Below are 24,426 nucleotides of genomic sequence, written 5' to 3'. Positions count from 1 at the left end.
CATTCGCCCAGTCTAGAATAGCCCCACTGTTTGGTTGAGACCAAATGTATAAACAATAGACAAACAACTGGTGAAATCACCAAGCATAATTGTAACGTTGTTTTTTCTTCAAATTCATTATACAAGCACCACTAGGCACTATTCAGAACTAGTATGCCTTGACACCACATCATTTACCCCTTGACACCACATAATTTACCCCTTGACACCACATCATTTACCCCTTGACACCACATCATTCCCTTTGACACCACATCATTTACCCCTTGACACCACATCATACCCCTTGACACCACATCATACCCCTTGACACCACATCATGTACCCCTTGACACCACATCATACCCCTTGACACCACATCATTTACCCCTTGACACCACATCATTTACCCCTTGACACCACATACTTTACCCCTTGACACCACATCATACCCCTTGACACCACATAATGTACCCCTTGACACCACATAATTTACCCCTTGACACCACATCATACCCCTTGACACCACATAATTTACCCCTTGACACCACATCATACCCCTTGATACCACATCATTTACCCCTTGACACCACATAATTTACCCCTTGACACCACATCATACCCCTTGACACCACATCATTTACCCCTTGACACCACATCATACCCCTTGACACCACATCATTTACCCCTTGACACCACATAATTTACCCCTTGACACCACATCATTTACCCCTTGACACCACATCATACCCCTTGACACCACATCATACCCCTTGACACCACATCATTTACCCCTTGACACCACATCATTTACCCCTTGACACCACATCATTTACCCCTTGACACCACATCATTTACCCCTTGACACCACATCATTTGCCCCTTGATACCACATCATACCCCTTGACACCACATAATTTACCCCTTGACACCACATAATTTACCCCTTGACACCACATGATACCCCTTGACACCACATAATTTACCCCTTGACACCACATCATACCCCTTGACACCACATAATTTACCCCTTGACACCACATCATTTACCCCTTGACACCACATCATTTACCCCTTGACACCACATGATACCCCTTGACACCACATCATACCCCTTGACACCACATCATTTACCCCTTGACACCACATGATACCCCTTGACACCACATCATTTACCCCTTGACACCACATCATTTACCCCTTGACACCACATCATACCCCTTGACACCACATCATACCCCTTGACACCACATAATTTCCTAGTAAATAACAGGTAAGTACCGGTGCTGTAAAATACAATGCTCCCATAACGTGTGGAGTATGTTCTTCCCCAAGCCCTCCCTCTGTGTCAGTGGGCAGGTTGCTCTTGTACTTGTCCAGCACCGCAACCAGACCACTCAGAGCCAAGATAGAGAGATTCCCTGCACCATCGGACTGCCCCTGTTGCCACGAAGACACAGGTGTAGCACCGGATGACCATGACAACCGTAGCAGGACTGATCGCCCTCGTCAACCATACAGCTTGGCTATGGGCCAGTGCTCTTCCATCATTGTGTTGTATTAACCCACCTGGTCCAACTAATCAAGGGTTTGAAGGATGGCATTCGCCCAGTCTAGAATAGTCCCACTGTTTGGTTGAGACCAAATGTATAAACAATAGACAAACAACTGGTGAAATCACCAAGCATAATTGTAACGTTAATATCATTGCAAAAAGTTACATTGTGAATGCAAACATCTGAAACACAGTTTGAAATTCAATGGCAATGTCAATTACACAATGGCAGTGCCAAGGAGACAAACGGGGGACAGACTCACTTTGCCACAGATTTGACAACATCGGTCAGCTGTGTAGAGGGAGAGAGAGAGCAAAGGGATAGAGGGAGAGAGAGAGGGAGGGGATAGATGGAAGGGATAAAGGAAGAGAGAGGGAGGGGATAGAGGGAGGGGAGAGAGAGGGAATAGAGGGAGAGAGAGGGGATAGAGGGAGTAGATAATAGAGGGAGAGAGGGAGTGAGAGGAAGGGGATATAGGGAGATAAATGGGGAGAGAAGGAGAGAGAGGGAGGGGATAGACGGAGAGAGAGGGAGGGGATAGAGGGAGGGAGGGGATAGAGGGAGAGATGGAGGGAGGGGATAGAGGGAGCGAGAGAGGGGATATAGGGAGAAAAGAGGGGGCAGAAGACAAGGAGGATAGAGGAGGATAATTTAGAGTCTATTGCTGGATGGAGGGGGGGATGGGGGGACATTTCATCTCCTCATGCCTGATTTCTGATCACACACACACACACACACACACACACACACACACACACACACACACACACACACACACACACACACACACACACACACACACACACACTGTCTCTTTTCATCAGAGCACAGAACATCACTCACATGGCTGGGTGAAATGGCGGATGTCTGCCCCAGTGAGAGCATCCACTAACCCCGATGTTCCTGCTGGAATGTGTGTGTGTGTGTGTGTGTATGCATATACAGTGTATATGTACACATATCGTATAGGAATGAGCGTGTGTGTGTGTGTGTGTGCCCACACACATTCACATGCACACAGTAGATGGATGTGTTGCTTGGCACATGATGCACAGAGCCTTCCTGTCTCTACCATGCGCTGTGTCTTGGCCAGCCAGTCATTCAATCACCAGTCTAGAGAGCTTAGACAGTGGATCATCTGGGCTTGAGTTAAAGGGTGGGGCTCTACACCATGGGGTGAGGAGTGCAGGCCAGGGTTAGTACAGTGTGTGTGTCCCATGTGCCCTGGTCAAAAATAGTGCACTATATAAGTTATCAGTTATCTTTCTGGAAGAATCTGCGCTGCACATTTTCCTCATATCACAGTGCCAGCCATAAATAGTAAAAAAGTGGTCCTGGGTGACTCAGTTGGTAGCGCGTGGTGCTTGCAATGTCAGGATCGTGGGTTCAAGTCCCAACCATACGAAAAATGTATGCAAGCATTAATGTAAGTTGCTCTGGGTGAAACTGTATGCAACAACTATACAAACTATTGTCAATCTTGTAATGTAATTCAGTGACAGAAACGAGTAAATATATTTTGACCAGGTATTTGTGTTTTCCCCAGCAGTAAAGGGCAGAGTAATCTATGTTAAGAGCTGAGATGTTTTTGATTATAGGGAGAGGGATGAAATGACAAGGCTTTATGGTGGAGGCCACAGAGGAAGTGATTCAGAAAATGACCATATCCACAAAGGTCAAGTCAGCCCCTGTTCTTCTGTAGTTTTAAATAGGTCACAGTCTGCTGCAGGGACCAATGAAATGTGCTCTGTTGGAAGATGGGCTACATTATAGTGGAATATAATGGCATGTTTAAAGACAGGTGTGTGTGTGTGTGTGGTTTCATGTGTGCTGTTCTTCTTTAGTTATCTCATTATATTACAGCTCAATGGGGAATACTGTAGGTATTATGGTCACTTGCTCCTAAATTTTCCCTGGATGGTTGTGTGTGTGTGTGTGTGTGTGTGTGTGTGTGTGTGTGTGTTTGCGTGTGTGTGTGTGTGTGTGTGTGTGTGTGTGTGTGTGTGTGTGTGTGTGTGTGCGTGTGTGTGTGTGTACCAGAGCCAGGCACAGTGTTGTTGGTACTGCAGCTCTGGACTCCCGTTCTGCTGCATCTCCAGCTCCGCCCGACTACCCTAATGAACACGGTCACAGCAACTATGACCACACAGCAACCACATACACACAACAAGCATAACCGCACAGCAAACATAGAATTAGGAATTAGAATGCAAGAATGGACATGAACCTTCTTATGATGGGATAAAGGCCAGCCATTTGGGACAGGGGGCTGGTCAACCATGGTTTGCCAATGCTGTGATAAAATATTGTGTAAAATAATGAATTTGAAGAATTTATCTGCACTGTATGTTTTGTAGTTAGCGAGCCATGCAGTTTTAGAGGAATGGGTGGTAGGTAGACTAGCGGTTAAGAGCATAGGGCCAGTATCCTCGAGCTAACTAGGTGAAAAATATGCCGGTGTGCCCTTGAGCAAGGCACTCAACCCTAATTGCTCCTGTAAGTCACCCTGGATAAGAGCGTCTGCTAAATGACTCAAATGTCAATAATTCTATTCGCATGTGTAAAATATGTCATGCTGTTTGCTTAGCAAGTACCACAATCGTCCGATACCCTGCGAGCATGTGACTCCTCCTCTGAGGCATCTCACCAGGTGGTGCCATGTGAAAAGAACATCTAGCTATTCACTGGCTCAAGAGGGGACACTTCGGGCTGGGGAGTAAGTATCACACATCCCCACGTGCTCCACATGTACACGTTAGATGTATGCATGTGATATGCCATACTGCCAGTATGTCAATCACAGGAGGTTGGTGGCACCTTAATTGGGGAGGATGGGCTCGTGGTAATGGCTGGAGCGGAATGGTACACCAAACACGGGGTTTCCGTGTGTCTGATACTATTCCATTCGCTCCGTTCCAGCCACTTATTATGAGCCGTCCTCCTTTCAGCAGCCTCCACTTATGCCAACATTCCATTCAAACAATGCAGTCAAGCCACAGCAGTACACTGGCTAAAATCAGTGGATGATGGGATTTAGACAAGTTGTAAATGCAACAAGTACTGATATTGTATCACATGATAGCACTCTCAGCTTTCCACGAAAACAAACATTTAGACATTTATAGACAGTTTACATGTATTATAGAAACTATCTATACAAAAAATGGATATAAAACATGTATAAACTGCTATATGACAATATTTTAGATTGACAATAATTCTATTACACAATTTCTGATATATATCACATGCCTTACTTTTATTTTCCTACATAAGTAAAATCAGGATTATGCCTCTACTGCCATTCATTCCAATTAGACTGGTATGGATTTCTCTCTGACCAATATGGCTACCATTTTCACCCCATCCTGGAACGTTTAGGGTTGATGACATAGCCCCTCAAGTAATTTAATAGGATCTGTATGACAGCAACATGATCGCAAATCAACCGTACTCATACTGCAACCATGACCATAAACTGAACAGCAAACTCAGATAAACAGAAAGACATGCAAGCATTCATACGACACACACACACACATCTGTAGGATGGCGTGATTAGCTCGCCTCCTGACACCTCGCCAGGCCGGTGATAGGAGACGGGCACGATGCCACTCTGAAGGCTGAATTGTCATCCCACACAAAAACACTCTTTGGTGTAGAGTTTTTATGGAAGGCGTTTTGCCTGGCTAGTGGAAGCCTGTATGTACACAAACTCATTTAGAAAATAAACTCTCATATAGAAAACACCGTTTGTGGAGCATGTTGAGGATGCTTTAGACTGTTACTGTAGCGTACAACCAACTGTCAATTTGAAACATGGCTGTTGGGTACATCACAGGTGGTCACCAGATGAAACCTCTGGAAGTGTGTACAGATGTAGGATCTACATTTGAACACCCTGTTGCAGGATAACTTTCCTGCAATGCAGGACATTTAAAACCTGAGATTTAAAAAGGCGTATGAAGTTTGTAATTTCTACTTTGAAAATTCAGACTTGATGTCCCCTTACAAAAAATGTATCAACCCCTACAAACATGTCCCTTAATTACAATCCACGGAATAATTATATTCCTGTTGCTGCAGGATTATTTTCCTGCTGTAGCAAACGGGCTCAAATTAAGATAATACATCTGAAGAAATGGTCAGGTTACTTTCCTCAAGAGAACCAAATCTCTCAGGCATGGACATGACAGACAGCCACTGATGATGGCAGAGGGATGGAGAGAAAGAGAGACAGCTGACAAATACAAACTGAAAAAGTAAAGGCAGCAGAAAAAGAAGAAAGATTGAATGTGAGTAGACAGAGAGAGCATGAGCGAAGGAAAGAGAGAGGAAATATGAGCTGGATGGGGAAAAATGGAAAGGTGTCTACACAGAGAGAGAGAGAGAGAGGGACAGAGGAGAGCTCGCATCGTGAAAGATAGTGGCTAACACAGCGTTCCCCAAACTCGGTCCTGGGGACCCCAAGGCATGCAATTTTTTTGCCCTAGCACTACACATGTGATTCAAATACTCCGATGGTTATTTGAATCAGATGTGTAGCGCTAGGGCAAAAAAACTAAACGTGAGGGCCTCCTGGGTGGCGCAGTGGTTAAGGGCGCTGTACTGCAGCGCCAGCTGTGCCACCAGAGACTCTGGGTTAGCGCCCAGGCTCTGTCGTAACCGGCCACGACCGGGAGGTCCGAGGGGCGATGCACAATTGGTCTAGTGTCGTCCGGGTTAGGGAGGGGTTGGCCGGTAGGGATATCTTTGTGTCATCGCGTACCAGCGACTCCTGTGGCGGGCCGGGCGCAGTGCACGCTAACCAAGGTTGCCCGGTGCATGGTGTTTCCTCCGACACATTGGTGCGGCTGGCCGGGTTGGATGCGCGCTGTGTTAAGAAGCAGTGCGGCTTGGTTGGGTTGTGTATCGGAGGACGCATGACTTTCAACCTTCTGTCTCTCCCGAGCCCGTACGGGAGTTGTAGCGATGAGACAAGACAGTAGCTACTAAAAACAATTGGATACCACGAAATTGGGGAGAAAACGGGTTAAAATTAAAAAACGTAAAAAAAAACTAAACGTGCAACAAGGGGGGCCCAGGACCGAGTTTGGAAAACCATGGGCTAACATCTGCTGGTAGCTCCTCCCCCTGCTGAGGAGGAAGCAGTTGATTGGTTGTCGGTCTGGACAGGCAGGTCATAGGAAAGAAGGAGGCCGGCTGGAACATACAAACATTAATCACATAAACCTTAATTTGCAGAAAACCTAGCTAACCTGGTCCTAGTCAAATAAATGTTCAATATTCATTTGAGAAATGTTACCTTTATTTTCATGAACAGTATACTAAATGCATAGTAAATCATGCAGTCAATAATAGTTTATTTTGCATACATTTAACTGACTGGATGATTCACAATTTTTATAACTGTATCCTTATATTTCAATTCAGGTGACTTCATTGAGATCTTATCGAACCTCTCTCTTTGCGGGTGTACGTGTGTTCCTTCCTACCTGCCAGGCTTGAGACCAGGCTGTAGGTTTTCAGCATGAAGCCTAGGATCCCCGCTACGGTTTTCCCCTGGTCTGACCGGAGGCTGCCCCCTGTCAGGGCAGAGCGGTACACCCTGCGGAGCACCTGGCCCATTCACCAGGTATGTCAGGATGAGCTCAAGTGCGCGAGCTGGAAGCCTCAATCAAATACTATTTAAACTCAGGCCTATATAATGGACGTCATAATGGATGTCCCCAGCCAGTGTAAGACCAGGGAAGAGTGTTCACAGTTTCACACACAATGGGAGACTATGGTGTAAACAAACACACTTTATTTTAATGAGGCAGAGAAGGGAAGAGATGGGAAAGAGTGGCCGGGGGCATATGTGGACAAAGCAAGTCGGCAGAAGGACATTGAGTGTTGGTTTACTTTTAAGAATTCCTTATCGTTTAATATAAATGACACGCTTCATTAAATTACATTGGAGCAGGCAACTGGAGATGGGGTAGAATTTGGCAAAAGCGGCTGTCTCGAAGGATCGGGACGAATTTCTGATTTATTTGAGTCAACTGCTCTGTGGTGTTGCGTTTCAGCACAGAGACCGTCCTTGGTGAGTATTGCTGAATAGTTTCACACAGAATACTTTAAATACCGTATTGAATCGAGTTCCCGAAACCCCAAAAGTTGGCACGGTGCTCGATACTGCCGCTGTAGCGTGTATTACAGGACTGACATCAGCTATCTTACTTCAGCTATACCACGCCAGGTTGCCTAGCGGTTAGTGCGTTGGGCCAGTAACTGAAAGGTCACCAGTTCAAATATCCGAGCCGACAAGATAAAACATCTGTCGATGTGCCATTGAGCAAGGCACTTAACCCTAATTTGCTCCAGGGGTGCTGTAATACTTTGGCTGACCCAGTAAAACAACACATTTCACAGCACCTACCAGGTGTATGTGACAATCATTTTTAGTTATTTTTTTTCATCTTTTCTTTTTCATTATATGACTTTATCTGCTTATTGACTTTTTAAACTTGAAAGGAGAAAGAACCAAGGTAGTAAGAGATGTGGGATATATTGGACAGGTACAGGTACTACCAGATACTTCTACCTGGTAGGACTCAGAGGGATGTTAGGCCAAGGAGCCTTCTTTCTCCTTCTCTTTCCCCTGTTCCTCCACCTCACTTTCGGGAAGCTTTCTGACCGGCCTGGCCTATCAGGGAGACAAACCAGCATACCAAACACGATTGGCTAAAAATATGAAGACAAAACAGCATAGCAAGACTCGATGGGCAAAATATTTGACATGTTCTTTTAGCTAAATTCCTATCTATCGAGACTTGGAAGGAAGCAGAACGTCAACACTATAACGTTGCTGGATGGTTGAATGTGTTGTCTCACTTGCTTGGGGAGGTGAAGGAGTGTGTGTGCTGCCTCTGGGAACTCTGAAGTCTTGTAGCCATAACTGGCTACCTTAGAGTCCTGGAACACACACAAACGTGTCAATGTTGTGTGTCTGTAACATGAGTGTAGTGAAAAAACTGTGTATGAAAAATGTATGCTGATTTCTCTGGTTTCACCAACCTTGTTGAGAGCAAAGCCCCGGAGAAAGCTAACCACCTGTCTTTGAGTTTCTGTAGGGTGACAAACCAATGAGTATGGTTACATGCACACAATAATGCGATTACTGTGCATAGTCAGTTCGATTAAAAGGTTTACATGCTTTGCAAGAAGAACGATTCCCCTAATAACCCTTTTTACATGGACACATCTGACATCAGATTACCTGATGGCACTCTGATAAATGCCCAAAAATTGCCAATCAAAATAAACGTTCCACCACAGCGAACATACCATTTTTGGGAAGCATATTTGATTCTGATTTCGGGACATATAAAGTTTGTATGTGAGGCCTACCTTGACTACGCTACACTCAGTTGTTCCGAACTCACTTCCCTTTTTATTAAGAGGGAGGCTCTCGGCTGGTGCTAGCATATGCCCAGATCAAATACACCGCTGGAACACCGATTAAGGTGTTTACATGTCCTAAAAATTCAAAAGACTGCTCAGAAAACCAGGTGTTTTAATCGGTGTATGCTTACTTCAATATTCACTTTACCCCGATTAAGATAAGCAGACTAATGCATAATCTGCCTACTACAATAATCCTTTTAATATCAAATTATTAATGTGCATGAAAATGTCTTGGTCTGAGGTTCGGGTGTTGCTTAAATCTATTTCAAATGCACTACATTCATAAGAAACCATTTTGACCATTTAGAGTGGTACGGTACCTCATACTCTGAGAAGACAGTGGAGGGTTTAGGGAGAACACTGAGGAGACAGTGGAGGGTTTAGGGAGAACACTGAGGAGACAGTGGAGGGTTTAGGGAGAACACTGAGGAGACAGTGGAGGGTTTAGGGAGAACACTGAGGAGACAGTGGAGCATTTAGGGTGAACACTGAAGAGACAGTGGAGGGTTTAGGGAGAACACTGAGGGGACAGTGGAGGGAACACACAACTGACACAGCCACACACACGTCAGAGGAGAATACCACACACACAAACACACTCACACACACTCACACACACACACACACACACACACACACACACACACACACACACACACACACACACACACACACACACACACACACACGACAACCATGACACTTTTCAAAGACACTCATGCATGAATTAGTATACATGAAAGCAGGCTCTCTTGGCAGGCTTTGCATCTTATTCAATGAAAGACAATGATGCAAACCTGAGTAATGTATTCCTCAGCATGTTTACACACTCAAACTCAGTCTCTCTTTCACACACACTCACATTTTTCTTTACCTCGCATTATATTTTTACACTTTAGCATTTGTGCTAAACTGATAATGGAGCCAAATTGAGTGTTTGATCAGAATATATGTCAATTGACCACAGTACAAACATATAATTTCCAGCATGAGACATTCAAAACCCCATCATTTCTTTAGCTGGAGGTCTTCTATAAAACTGAGGGCTGTCTTTTGACGTACTAGTTATATCAGATAAAAGTATGTAATTTCCCACTGCATTGAGGATATCCCCCTGTGTCTGGGGATACGACGAAGTACCTTGTGGGTCCCAAGGTTTGGCAGCGAGTAGAGCACAGCGTGGAACAAGTCTGGGTCTCACTCCTTCCCCAGCTTAAACAACAGAGAGAGAGAGAGAGAGGGAGAGGGAGAGGGAGAGAGAGAGAGAGCGAGAGAGAGAGAGAGAGAAAGCAAAAGAGAGAAAGATGGGAAAGAGGAAGAGAGAGAATGTGAGTGAGACAGACAGACAGACAGACAGACAGACAGACAGACAGACAGACAGACAGACAGACAGACAGGAGGGCATGCCAACCTGAAATACTTTTTTATTGTATGGGGGAGAGAGGGAGTAAATGGGGGGTAACATTTCTACTTTCTTGCCGAGGTCTTCGCACATCATTACGGGCCGCACTAAGCTGCACACTGTCACACCCGATCCATCTGGCCCGCCGCCCCCGCACAGGGAAAGGAAGTGGCGAAGGAATCGTCAGGCTTTGAACTTCGAAAGTTGTGTTCCAGCACTGGTGTAACCCCGCCCCCTCTCTCTCTCTCTCTCTCTCTCTCTCTCTCTTTCTCTCTCAAGGAGCTCCCTGTTCTTTCCTTTCTTAGAGTTACTCTCTTTCTGTTTTCCTGTCTCTCACTCTTTCTCTCTCTCAAGGAGCTTCTTAATCCTTCCTTCCTTTCTATCTCACTCACTCACTTTTTGTCTCTCTCACCCTTCTCCCTCCCTCTCTCTCTTTCTCTCTCCCACTCTCTCTCTCATTCCTTCCTTCAAACCTCTCACAGACAGACAGACAGACAGACAGACAGACAGACAGACAGACAGACAGACAGACAGACAGACAGACAGACAGGCAGACAGGCAGGCAGACAGGCAGGCAGACAGGCAGGCAGACAGAGAGTTGTACTATAGCAGAGTCTTTCCCTGGAGGCTCTTGCCATTCCAAGACTCCTAACTAAGCTCTCTCTCTCTCCCTCCCACAAATCCTGACATACGTGTAGGGCCTTGGGGGCAGAACAACCCAAGCCAAATTAGTGTCAGTTCTAGTGGAGGTATCATCCTCCCATGCCAAGACAAGAGAATATGGAAAGGAAACTAAAGGAAAATGAAGCCGTTTGTCATAGAACACAAACAGGATTTACAACTTCAACTTGTATAACTGCTTTTGTTTCATATCCTTCAATAATATATACAGTACCAGTCAAAAGTTTGGACACAACATATATTTTATATTTTATATTCTTCAAAGTAGCCACCCTTTGCCTTGATGACAGCTTTGAAGATTCTTGGCATTCTCTCAACCAGCTTTGTGAGGAATGCTTTTCCAACAGTCTTGAAGTTCCCACATTTGCTAAGCACTTGTTGGCTGCTTTTTCTTTACTCTGCGGTCCAACTCATCCCAAACCATCTCAATTGTGATGAGGTTGGGTGATTATTGAGGCCAGGTCCTCTGATGCAGCACTCCATCACTCTCCTTCTTGGTCAAATAGCCCAGATGGGATGGTGTATCACTGCAGAATGCTGGGATATCTATTGCTGGTTAAGTGCTTTGAATTATAAATAAATCACTGACAGTGTCACCAGCAAAGCACCCCCACACCATCACACCTCCTACTCCATGCTTCATGGTGGGAACTACACATGCGGACATCATCCATTCACCTACTCTGCGTCTCACAAAGACACGATGGTTGGAACCAAAAATCTAAAATCTGGACTCATCAGACCATAGGACAGATTTCCACCGGTTTAATTTCCATTGATAATGTTTCTTGGTCCAAGCAAGTCTCTTCTTCTTATTGATGCCCTTTAGTTGTGGTTTCTTTGCAGCAATTTGACCATGAAGGCCTTATTCACAATTGGCCATAATATGGACTTGGTCTTTTACCAAATAGGGCTATCTTCTGTATACCCCCTACCTTGTCACAACACAACTGATTGGCTCAAATGCATTAAGAAGGAAAGAAATTCCACACATGTACTTTTAACAAGGCACACCTGATAACTGAAATTTATTCCAGGTGACTATCTCATGACGCCGATTGAAAGAATGCCAAGAGTGTGCAAAGCTGTCATCAAGGCAAAGGGTGGCTACTTTGAAGAATGTAAAATCTAAAAATGTTTAACACTTTTTTGGTTACCACATGATTCCATATGTGCTATTTCATAGTTTTGATGTCTTCACTAATTATTCTACAATGTAGAACAATCCTGGAATGAGTAGGTATGTCCAAACCATTGACTGGTACTATATATATAAAATAATACAATCAGGACAAATGAGGTAATGCACACATGTCCAACATACAGCCATACAGTAACGTGCAGGGCTGCCAAACAGCAGTCCCTAGGGTCAAATGTGGCCAGACAGAAACTGTGGCCAGATAGAATGTACACAACTCAAAAAGCAATGAGCTATGCCAAACTGGCAGCGGCGAGTTACAAAAATACGCTGCACATATTTGCGTGTTTTTGCTACGTGGAACGTGGAACGTCCTTGCCTTCTTGTGTTGCGTACGTAAGGTATAGATTAGGCTTAATACCAACCTCTGGAATGGGATTGCTCAGTGGTTCTCTCCTAAAGTCATATAGCCCCTCCTACCCCCAACAGCTGTTCTAACCTCTGAACTGAGACAGTGCAGGATTAACTCCTTGAGTCCTGCGGGAGGCATGTGTAACCCTCACCCCTCCCTGTGCCCCCCATTAACAGGGTTGTAACCTCTGACCATTCCCCATGGATCGCAGTGCTCCTTCTTTTGAACCATTCATGATTTGACCAATTAACATGGTCTTATGGACACCATGGTGTGATGAAGAATACCCCTTACCACTTAGAACAAATTGGATGTATTGGATTGATAGTATTCTGCATTACTCTCAGTGTGCCTACCATTCTTCACTTTCATCACTACTATACATGTTTTTATGCCATGTCTCCACCTAACTCTGTTGGCCCCTGGTTTGGGAGAATTTTTGTTAAATTGGTTTCATCCGCGCTAGTGAGGAAGCCATGGAGTAGATCACGTTTTTCCGAGCTCCTGCTGAAATGGCATTTATTTAAAACTTTCTTTGCACTTTGACCCAAAAAGAACTAGGAAACACAGCCTTTGAATGACGTGCTTTACTTTGTTCAACTTTTATTTTTGTTTTAATGCTTAAATGGCACATAACCTGCAAAAGTTTAAATTCAGCGGAGTCACTGGAAAAAGAGAAAACACTTGGCCCAAGACGAAGAGCTCGAGTTCTTCAACAAGTGGGAGCAGCGGCTCCTCCCCTCGGGGCTCGGTGAAAAAATGAACACAGAGGATTTGAAGGCCGAGATTCTTGCTGCCCTCAGAGCGGACATTTAATCTATGCTCAAGTCGGAACTCAAGGAGGCACTCAGTGAGGACTTTAATTTTATTAAGTCGGAGTTACAAGCAGTCAAGAATGAACTTGGAAAGCATACAGCAATAGTTCGTACTGAACTGGATACAGTTAAGAAAACTGTCTCCGACATGGAACAATCAGTCAGCATGCTCAGACGACACGACTACGCTACATACCACGGTTAAGAAGCTTGAAACTGATGTGGCTAGCCTTAAGGAACAATGCATACATTTACAAGGTCATATGCGAAGATCCAATATCAGGACCATGGGGTTAGCTGAGGACCCGGGCTCAAGTTCCACTTCATCAGTCTCAAAGTTAATGAAGGAAGCCCTCAATTTGGATAAAGACATCCTTGTAGACCGCTCACATCGGGGCTCTCAAGCAAGAAAGCCAGGCAGAAAATCTTGTGTCATTGTGGGTAAACTACACTGCTATCAAGACTGTATTGATGTTTTTTGTGGTGCCAGAGAATTTGGCCCACTTCGATGCAATGGAGCATCCATCTCCATTTCCCAGACGATGTCCCCAGCGTTGCTCGTGACCGTGCTGCTTTCAATGATGACAAGAGTCTGCTCCGTGGAAGAACCGACGTTCGGTGTGGTGTAGCCTTTCCTGCACGGCGTCCGTATAATATACAACGGCACCGAGAAAAGTTCCAAGACCCCCATAAGGCAATGACCTTCGTAAAGGCGAACATTCTACTGAGGTCGGACGAAGCAAATGGCTGAATGTTTGCCTATTTGGCGATTACGGTAATGGACGAATGTGTCTACCACTGCAGACTCAGTCTCTCTTTTGTAGATACGGTATAGCTTTGCCAGTGGCATCAGTTGATATTGTTATTATTAAGTAATGTTAGTGCCTTAGTTCTGGTGAGTCAATTCTCCTTTTGTTTTAATGTTTTATTTCATTACCATGAAGCTGCTCATTTCTCTTTATGGATGGTACCAGTATCCAGGGTAGATAAAGCACGGTTCTATTTTTAGGTTACATCATTTCTTTAAAGACGTTGCCGCTAATTTAGTGGTATTGCTGTAAGATGTGATTTATAAAATGTTTTATACTTTATTTTAAAACAGCCTAGTTTTGGGTTGTAAATAAATATTTATTGTTTATTTATTATGCACTTGTTTTAAATCCTATTTCAGTCGGGCTCTCTACTCGATAGGTCTAGTGTTCCCCACTACAAGCGCATTATGTGTGGATTTCTTTGCATGGGGATTAGCTGTTACCTTGTTCTTCTAGGTGATCAGGATGAGTTTTATTTTTCATACCAGACTTCATTTTTTGGGTTTATTTGCTATTTTTTGAAAAAAATGTAATGGCTCAGTTATTGTAATATGGCCTCTATCCTTTTCCCACCTGACTTTACATGGCTAGACCTAATATCATGAGATAGACAGCTGGTTGCTCAGTCACTTTTGCTAGCTGGAATGTTAAATATTTAAATCACCCAGTGAAACATAAAATGGTTCTTTCTTTCTTTTTCAAATTGGAATGATATGATTTACCGATCCACTCTCCTTTTAAACGAGAGTGGATCGGTAAATCATATCATTCCAATTTTCCTTCTAAAACTAGAGGAGCAGCCATTTTATTGAGTAAAAACATACTGTTCGTGATGTCAAGTGGCAGACTCAGCAGGCCGTTTCATTATTGTAGCAGGAATACACGTGTTATTTTGGCTAGCATTTATGCACCAAATTGGGATAACAGTTCATTCTTAACAAATTTATTTTCTCGATGATCAAATATGGACACACCACCTAATATTAAGTGGTGATATGAATTGTGTACTGTCGCCCAATCTGGATCGTAGCTCTCCTAAGGTATCATCTTCATCAAAGACACTATCCAGAATAGAAACTATGTCTTAAGACATATGGCATATCTGATGCATGACGTTTCCGTAATTCCACAGCTAGGGAGTATTTTTTTTCTCACCAGTTCATAAGACCTCACGTATAGACTACTTTTTCCTTGACAATAGCTTTCTGCCGCTTATCACGGAGTGTGATTACCAAGCTATAGTCATTTCCGATCGTCCCCCTCTTGAAACTACTTATGCCAAATACACAGCCTAATTATCGCCCTTGGCGGCTTAACTCACGACTGCCATCAGAAGAAACCTTTGTTGTTTTTATATAATCTCCAATGGGAGCTGTTTCTTGAGCTTAATCAAACCCCTGGAATGTCTCCTACTACAGTATGGGAATCAATGAAGGCTTATCTAAGGAGCCAAATAATTTTGTACAAACGCAAGATTAAGGAAGTGCAATATTCAACGTCTAGAACGCCTCAGATTTACTAAAACAATGTTTGACACTTCAAACAGAGTTTGATCTTCTTTCAACTTGATAAGCTGAAAATATAATTAGTAAATCTTGAATCAAAAAGGATAAACATGGAGAGAAATCATGTTCATAATTGACCATACCTGAGATAACTGAAGAGCTGGGTAACAAATGTATTGATCATTTAGAGGTCAATTCATGCTTTCATAACTTTTACTCACAATTATACAATTCCGAATCTGCTGGTAATGATACCTTACTCGACACCTTCTTTAAGAACATATATTCCTACAGTTGAACCTGAGATAGCTGCAGAATTAGAAGAACAATCCTCTGTAGAAGAGATTGCGTTGGCAATTAAATCTAGGCAGTGTGGTAAATCCCCTGGACCCAACAGATTTCAGAGCGAATTCTTAAAACAATTCTTAGATCAACTCTCTCCCCTCTATTTGAAGAATCATTCTCCTCAAACTCTTTACCCTCAACATTGAGACAAGCGTCTATTTAACTTATTCTGAAAAAGGAAAAAAAAACTATTGAGTGTGGTTCATATAGGCCAATTTCTTTACTGAATTGCGATGTAAATGATACTTCTAAAATTATTGCCTGCCATTTTGAGTCAGTCCTTCCCTCCATTATCTCTACAGATCAAACTTGTTTAACTTGTTATGGCTGCAATCCCGATATCGGGATAAGTGTCATCAACAACCGCGGAAGAGCATAGACATACAATAAATATTACTATAAATATTTATATTCATGAAATCACAAGTGCAATATAGGAAAACACAGCTTAGCCTTTTGTTAATCCACCTGTCGTGTCAGATTTTGAAATTATGCTTTACAGCGAAAACAATCCAAGCATTTGTGTAAGTTTATCGATCGCACGATAAAACATTAAGTACACTTAGCATCAGGTAGCTCAGTCACAAAAATCAGAAAAGCAATCAAATTAATCGTTTACCTTTGATGATCTTCGCATGTTTTCACTCACGAGACTCCCAGTTACACAACAAATGTTCCTTTTGTTCCATTAAGATTCTTTTTAGATCCAAAATACCTCCGTTTGTTTGTCGCGTTATGTTCAGAAATCCACAGGAAAGAGCGGTCATGACAACGCAGACAAATTCCAAATAGTTTCCATAATGTCCACAGAAACATGTCAAACGTTTTTTATAATCAATCCTCAGGTTGTTTTTAAAATATGTAATTGATAATATATCAACCGCAAATGTCTTTCACAGTAGGAGAGGGAAAAGCAATACCTATCCAATCTCTGTTGCGCGAGCAAAACTCATGTGACCACTTGAAGCCTGAAACTATGTCTGAAGACTGTTGACACCTTGAGGAAGCGATAGGAAAAGGAATCTGGTTCATATCCCTTTAAATGGAGCAAAGGGAGGCTATGGAACATGGAGTTTTCAAAATAGAAGCCACTTCCTGTTTTGATTTTCATCAGGGTTTTGCCTGCAATATCAGTTCTGTTATACTCACAGACAATATTTTGACAATTTTGGAAACTTTAGAGTGTTTTCTATCCAATACTAATAATAATATGCATATATTAGCAACTGAGACTGAGGAGCTGGCCGTTTACAATGGGCACCTTTTCATCCAAGCTACTCAATACTGCCCCTGCAGCCATAAAAAGTTAATAAAAATCATCATTATTTTTTCAACATCAGACGTCTTTATAATATACTTTATAATCCCTCTTCATCTGACACTCCAGATATATTGTTATTACTTGATGCTGTGAAGACATTTGATCAGGTGGAATGGGATTATCCATTTTATACTCTCAAACTATTTGGATTCGGTCCCAATTTTATGTACTGGATCAAAGTCCTTTACTCCTCCCCTATGGCTGCAGCGCGCACAAATAACCTTTCATCCTATTTCCAGCTTCAACGTGGGACAATACAGGGTTGTCCTCTATCCCCTAAGCTGTTGGCCATCGCAATTGAGCCTTTAGCCATTCAATACATAATAACACCACTATCAAAGGTATTCGAAGAGAGCAGAAGAGCAGAAAAGTTTCACTCTATGCGGATAACATGCGATATATGTCTGACCCTTTAACTTCCAGAGATCCAGGTTCTACTAAAGACAGTTGGTAAATATCCAGGTATAAGGTTAATCTACAAAAAAAGGTAATTGATGCTTATCAACCTTTCTGCCATGCAAATTTATTTTTGTCATATTCCCTTCAGAATGACTCCACAGAAATTGAAATATTTGGGAATTTGGATCACACACAATTTCAAAGATCTCTATAAAGCCAATTTCCCTCCCTTGATTCTCTGTCTGAAACAGGATATTGAATGCTGGGATTTACTTTCTATTTCCTTGGGCAGAATAATTAACACTGTTATTAAAATGAATGTATTACGTAATGTTTGATACTTATTTCAATGCATTCCAATCTTTCTGACAAAATCTTTTTTTTTTATCTCCACAGAAAAACCCTTGGATACGTAAGAGCGTATTGCAGAGATCTCATACCCAGGGTGATCTAGCACTTCTGAACTTTCAATATTATTACTGGGCAGCTAATATATGAATCATTCTATATTGGATGACAGAAATCCCTGAAGTTATAGGTCCGAAATTGTTGACCTTGGAGATATCATCCTGCGGCCCCACCTCATTAGCTGCCTTACTCTGCTCAAAACTTGCATTAGTTGAGCCTGTTTCCAAATGCACAAAAAACAACAACTGTGAAACATTCTCCAAAAACCTGGAAACAGTTCAGGTGATTGTTTGGTCTCAGTGAATTTTCAACTTCTGCCCCATTATTAAAGAACCATACATTCTCTCCATCATTATTAAACCGGGCGTTTCATATCTGGTGTGGAAAAGGGATCTTCTCACTGAACGACTTGTGCATTGATATGGATTTTGCATCTTTTAAACAGTTAGTACAAAAGTTCAATATTCCTAGATCCCATGTCTTTAGACACCTGTAATTGTGTAGTTTTGTATCTTCATACTCTAGCCACTTCCCATCACTCCCACCTACCTCCCTTCTAGATTCTATTTTTAAAGTGAACCCTTTAAAATGGGCTCCTAAGTGGCGCAGTGGTCTAAGGCACTGCATCTCAGAGCAAGAGGTGTCACTACAGTCCCTGGTTTGAATCCAGGCTCCATCACATCCGGCCTCCATGTCTGGGAGTCCCATAGGGCGGCATACAATTGGCCCAGTGTCGTCCAGGTTTGGCCGGGGTAGGCTGTCATTGTAAATAAAAATGTGTTCTTAACTGACTTGCCTAGTTAAATAAAGGTTACATTTTTAAAAATCTAAGGGGGCATAAATTTGATCTATGCGTTATTAAACTTGCACAACCTGGATTCCCTGAACTCTCTTAAGAGCCAATGGGAAGAGGATTTAGGTGAGCAACTTTCAGACGAAGCGTGGCAGAGTATGCTTCAGAGAATACATTCTTCATCTATATGTCTAAGACATGCTGTAATTCAATTTAAAGTAGTTCATTAGCTGCATTGGTCAAAGGCTAAATAATCCCAGATTAGACCATAAATAGATCCAACTTGTGACCGATGTAAGCAGGCTCCTGATACTTTATTACATGTTTTGGACATGCCTGAAATGGACAGATATCTGGATATCAATTTGAGACGTCTTCTAAGATACTGGAGAGACCTACAGAACATTCTGGCTTTATTGCATTATCCAGAGTGGCACCACAGGAGGCCCGTCTAAACAGATCCATGGGCAACATGCCGGTATTTACTACTCTTCTAGCTAGACGTCTTATACTATTCAAGTGGAAGGATCAGTTTCCTCCTACTTTTAACCATTGGATAAAGGAAGTTATGCAACATCTCAAGCTAGAGAAAATACGCTACTCCGTTAGGGGATCTGCAATTTTATAATACCTGGCAACCTTTCCTATCCTTTGTAGAAGACATGGACCCAGCTAACTCCATAAACCCACCCAAATTAGAATGTGGATCATTATTTTTACTCTTTTAACATTTTGTTTTATAGTATCTTTGTACATTTTTTTTATTATTTGATTATATTACTCACTGTATATCATGCCTGCTTTAAGTCTGGTTTTGGGGTGGTGCTCTGTTAGAGCATAGGGGGTTGGGGTGGGTTTGATTTGATTTGGTAGGGGATCAGTGTGTGTTCTGTTAGAGCATGGGGGGGTTGGGAGGGGGGTTTGATTTGGTAGGGAATCAGTGTGTGTTCTGCCCTCTACCTATTCTGTCTGTTATCTGTAGAATCATAAAAAAATGCCAAATAAAAAAACCTCTGGTTTCATCCCAGAATGTTGGCATTAGAGGCCGTGGACTTAAGTTTAGTGCTCTGGGAAAGAGCTATTTTCAGTTAATTATATTTGGGGGAATCCTCCTCCAATGGAAGTGTGCCAGGGTGCCAAATTCATAATATGAAGGCAGGAATGTTCGTGCCAGAGCAAAGAGGTTAAAAGCACTCCTCTGCTCCTTCTCTTCACCTTTCTTTCTTTCTTCCTTCCTCCGTTCCTTCCTGCCTTTATAATTTCCTTCCTTCAGGGGTAGAAGAAGGAGAAAAGGGGTCTTTCTCTGAGCCCTCGGCTCCATGAGAGTGCCGGCTTTGCCACTGCTACGCCTAAATTAGCATAACGCACATATCGCTCCCAGTTCGCCTGGACCTTGCCCTGTTGCCTAGCAACCCAAACATCTGCATGGCTTATCGTGGGGGGGGGGGGGTTAGAGGACAGTGAGAGGGGGGGACATTTTCTCTCCTTTTAGAGGTAATGGCCACCTGTTTTCTCCAACACGATAATCAACCATCTGATCCTTCCTTCACTTGTAGCACTTCAGTGCCTGAAGATACTACTAGTTAGCATTGTAGTGACAAGACTGAGACTTGAATACAGGGACATGAATACTGTAGGTACTAGCCTAGTGCGTTTATGTTTCTGGCTTGTAAAATCTTGTGTTTGCAGCACCCTGGTTTCAGCATGCTGCTGCAGCCACGGTGGTGTCGTGATTTAGCCTCAAAGTTACTGAGAGATATGGGGGTCAGAGGGTCAGGGGGTGTTCAGTCTACGAGCCAATGGTGTAAAAATAAATTCATCTGCCCATAAAAACTGTATATGGTGAAACAAAACACAGCATGTACAAACATAAACACAGGCTATAATGACACAAACACACTATACTGTACTCACACATGCACACACGCGCGCACACACACACACACACACACACACACACACACACACACACACACACACACACACACACACACACACACACATTGCTACAAGGAAATGGAAATACAATGGATATAAAAGGTATCAATAACCTACTGGCCCCTGTTAACTAGCAGAACTACAGGTATCAATAACCTACTGGCCCCCGTTAACTAGCAGAACTGCAGGCATCAATAACCTACTGGCCTCCATTAACTAGCAGAACCACAGGCATCAATAACCTACTGGCCCCCATTAACTAGCAGAACTACAGGCATCAATAACCTACTGGCCCCTGTTAACTAGCAGAACTACAGGCATCAATAACCTACTGGCCCCTGTTAACTAGCAGAACTACAGGCATCAATAACCTACTGGCCCCTGTTAACTAGCAGAACTACAGGCATCAATAACCTACTGGCCCCTGTTAACTAGCAGAACTACAGGCATCAATAACCTACTGGCCCCTGTTAACTAGCAGAACTACAGGTATCAATAACCTACTGGCCCCCGTTAACTAGCAGAACTACAGGCATCAATAACCTACTGGCCCCTGTTAACTAGCAGAACTACAGGCATCAATAACCTACTGGCCCCTGTTAACTAGCAGAACTACAGGTATCAATAACCTACTGGCCCCCGTTAACTAGCAGAACTACAGGCATCAATAACCTACTGGCCCCTGTTAACTAGCAGAACTACAGGTATCAATAACCTACTGGCCCCTGTTAACTAGCAGAACTACAGGTATCAATAACCTACTGGCCCCTGTTAACTAGCAGAACTACAGGCATCAATAACCTACTGGCCCCCGTTAACTAGCAGAACTACAGGCATCAATAACCTACTGGCCCCTGTTAACTAGCAGAACTACAGGCATCAATAACCTACTGGCCCCTGTTAACTAGCAGAACTACAGGCATCAATAACCTACTGGCCCCTGTTAACTAGCAGAACTACAGGTATCAATAACCTACTGGCCCCCGTTAACTAGCAGAACTACAGGTATCAATAACCTACTGGGCCCTGTTAACTAGCAGAACTACAGGTATCAATAACCTACTCGCCCCTGTTAACTAGCAGAACTACAGGCATCAATAACCTACTGGCCCCCGTTAACTAGCAGAACTACAGGTATCAATAACCTACTGGCCCCCGTTAACTAGCAGAACTACAGGTATCAATAACCTACTGGCCCCCATTGAACTTGTTATTTTTGTTGAACAGTCAAATTCAATAACTGTGGTTCCAATATGCAGTTTCCAGTAGCTACCTGTGCAGGGTCTGCCTGGGGGGGGGATAAAGGGGATAAAGATACACTATATATGCAAAAGTATGTGGACACCCCTTCAAATTAGAGGATTCGGATGTTTCAGCCACACCTACTGCTGACAGGTGTATCAAATCGAGTACACAGCCATGCAATCTCATTAGACAAACATTGTCAATAGAATGGCCTTCCTGAAGAGCTCAGTGACTTTCAACATGGCACTGTGTGACAACCCTCCCACTCGGTCTGCCGAATTCTTTCTCTTTGCACTTGTTTTCCTTAATAGGATGTCGGTGGGAGAAGCCGGGAGGGTCATCAGCGGAATGGGACACACCTGGATTTAGGTGTGTCCCGGGATAAATACACCTTTCCCCCCCATAGTCTGAGGAGACTCTCTCAATGCAGACATACTGTTGTTTTTGGTTGCGGTATTTTGGGGGTTCTTTGTGTTCATTTGTTTTGGCACCCCTCATTATCACCATCTATGCACGCATCCACTTACTGACACTACTGACTACACACACACCATTGTTACTTGGATATAGTTTACTTTATTAAATAAATATGTTTATTATTTCTTTATTTCTGCGTTGTCTCCCTCTTTGTTACAGGCTACGAGCCGGTTCATAACACACTGTCATAGGATGCCACCTATCCAACAAGTCAAAGCAAATTTCTGCCCCGCTAGATCTGCCCGGGTCAACTGTAAGTGCTGTTACTGTGAAGTGGAAACTTCTAGTAGCAACAATGGCTAAGGCGCGAAGTGATAGGCCACACAAGGTCACAGAACAGGACCACCGAGTGCTGAAGCGCGTAACGCATAAAACTGCCTCTGGAAGCAACGTCAGCACAATAACTGCTCGTCAGGAGCTTCATGAAATGGGTTTCCATGGCCGAGGAGCCGCACAAAACCCTAAGATCACCATGCGCAGTGCCAAGTGTTGAGTGGTGTAAAGCTCGCCGCTACTAGACTCTGGAGCAGTGGAAACGCGTTCTCTGGAGATGATGCATCACGCTTCACCATCTGGCAGTCCGACGGACGAATCTGGGTTTGGTGGATGCCAGGAGAATGCTTCCTGGCCCAATTCATAGTGCCAACTGTAAAGTTTGGTGGAGGATAAATAATGGTCTGAGTCTGTTTTTCATGGTTCGGACAAGGCCCCTTAGTTCCAGTGAAGGGAAATCTTAACATTACAGCATAAAATGACATTCTAGACGTTTCTATGTCCAACTTTGTGGCAACAGTTTGTGGAATGCCCTTTCCTGTTTCAGCATGACAATGCCCCCCGTGCACAAAGCAATGTCCATACAGAAGTGGTTTGTCGAGATCGGTGGGAAGAACTTGAGTGGCCTGCACAGAGCCCTGACCTCAACCCCATCGAACACCTTTGGGATGAATTGGAACGCCGACTGAGAGCCAGGCCTAATCGCCCAACATCAGTGCCCGACCTCACTAATGCTCTTGTGGCTGAATGGAAGCAAGTCCCCACAGCAATGTTCCAACATCTAGTGGAAAGACTTCCCAGAAGAGTGGAGGCTGTTATATTAGCAAAGGGGCAATGGTGGAAAAAGTACTCAATTGTCATACTTGAGTAAAAGTAAAGATACCTTAACAGAAAATAACTCCTTTAAAAGTGTTTCACCCAGTAAAATACTACTTGAGCAAAAGTCTAAAATAATTTGTTTTTAAGTATACTTAAGAATCAAAAATAAAAGTATAAATCGTTTCAAATTCCTTATATTACAGTTTTTCTCAATTGCTAAACCACAATTTCTGAAACCTTGCTCCATTTCCTGATTTCCTTAAATAAAGGTAAAACAATAAAATAAAATAAAAAACATTAAACACAAAACCTCATCTTCAAGCACTATTTACATAACCTCTGACTCCGCTTGCAAAATGAAACATTCGCCTCAAAACAGTTTTACCTGTGTTCAAAATCAAACACTGCTCTCAAATCATAAACAAAGTGATCAAAATGATATACACTCTCAAGCAGTCAGTAAACAATACACCAAAAAATAGAAAACACATTGTTCAAAACATACTATTCTCAGGGAGAAGTACATTTTTAATCAAAAAAAATATTCATATTTTTCCTTCATTGTCTTTTGATGAACGAAAACAGGTTCTATCATAGTCGCTCAAAATTGATCAGAAATTACTACTCTGCTTTGCTCTTTGCAATTTTGTTTTTTGTTC

General features: G+C 43.0%; 1 pseudogene; it reads right to left on the bottom strand.

The window, feature by feature from the left end:
• The window catches only part of LOC139379223 (focadhesin-like), a 49,434-nt pseudogene that overhangs the window by 8,769 nt on the left and 16,239 nt on the right, over window positions 1–24,426 (bottom strand).

The sequence above is a fragment of the Oncorhynchus clarkii genome, chromosome 21 (genome assembly GCF_045791955.1).
Source record: "Oncorhynchus clarkii lewisi isolate Uvic-CL-2024 chromosome 21, UVic_Ocla_1.0, whole genome shotgun sequence".
In the NCBI taxonomy this organism is placed as follows: Eukaryota; Metazoa; Chordata; class Actinopteri; order Salmoniformes; family Salmonidae; genus Oncorhynchus; species Oncorhynchus clarkii.
Note: the sequence above shows the minus strand (reverse complement) of the source record. Positions and strands in the feature narration are given on the sequence as shown.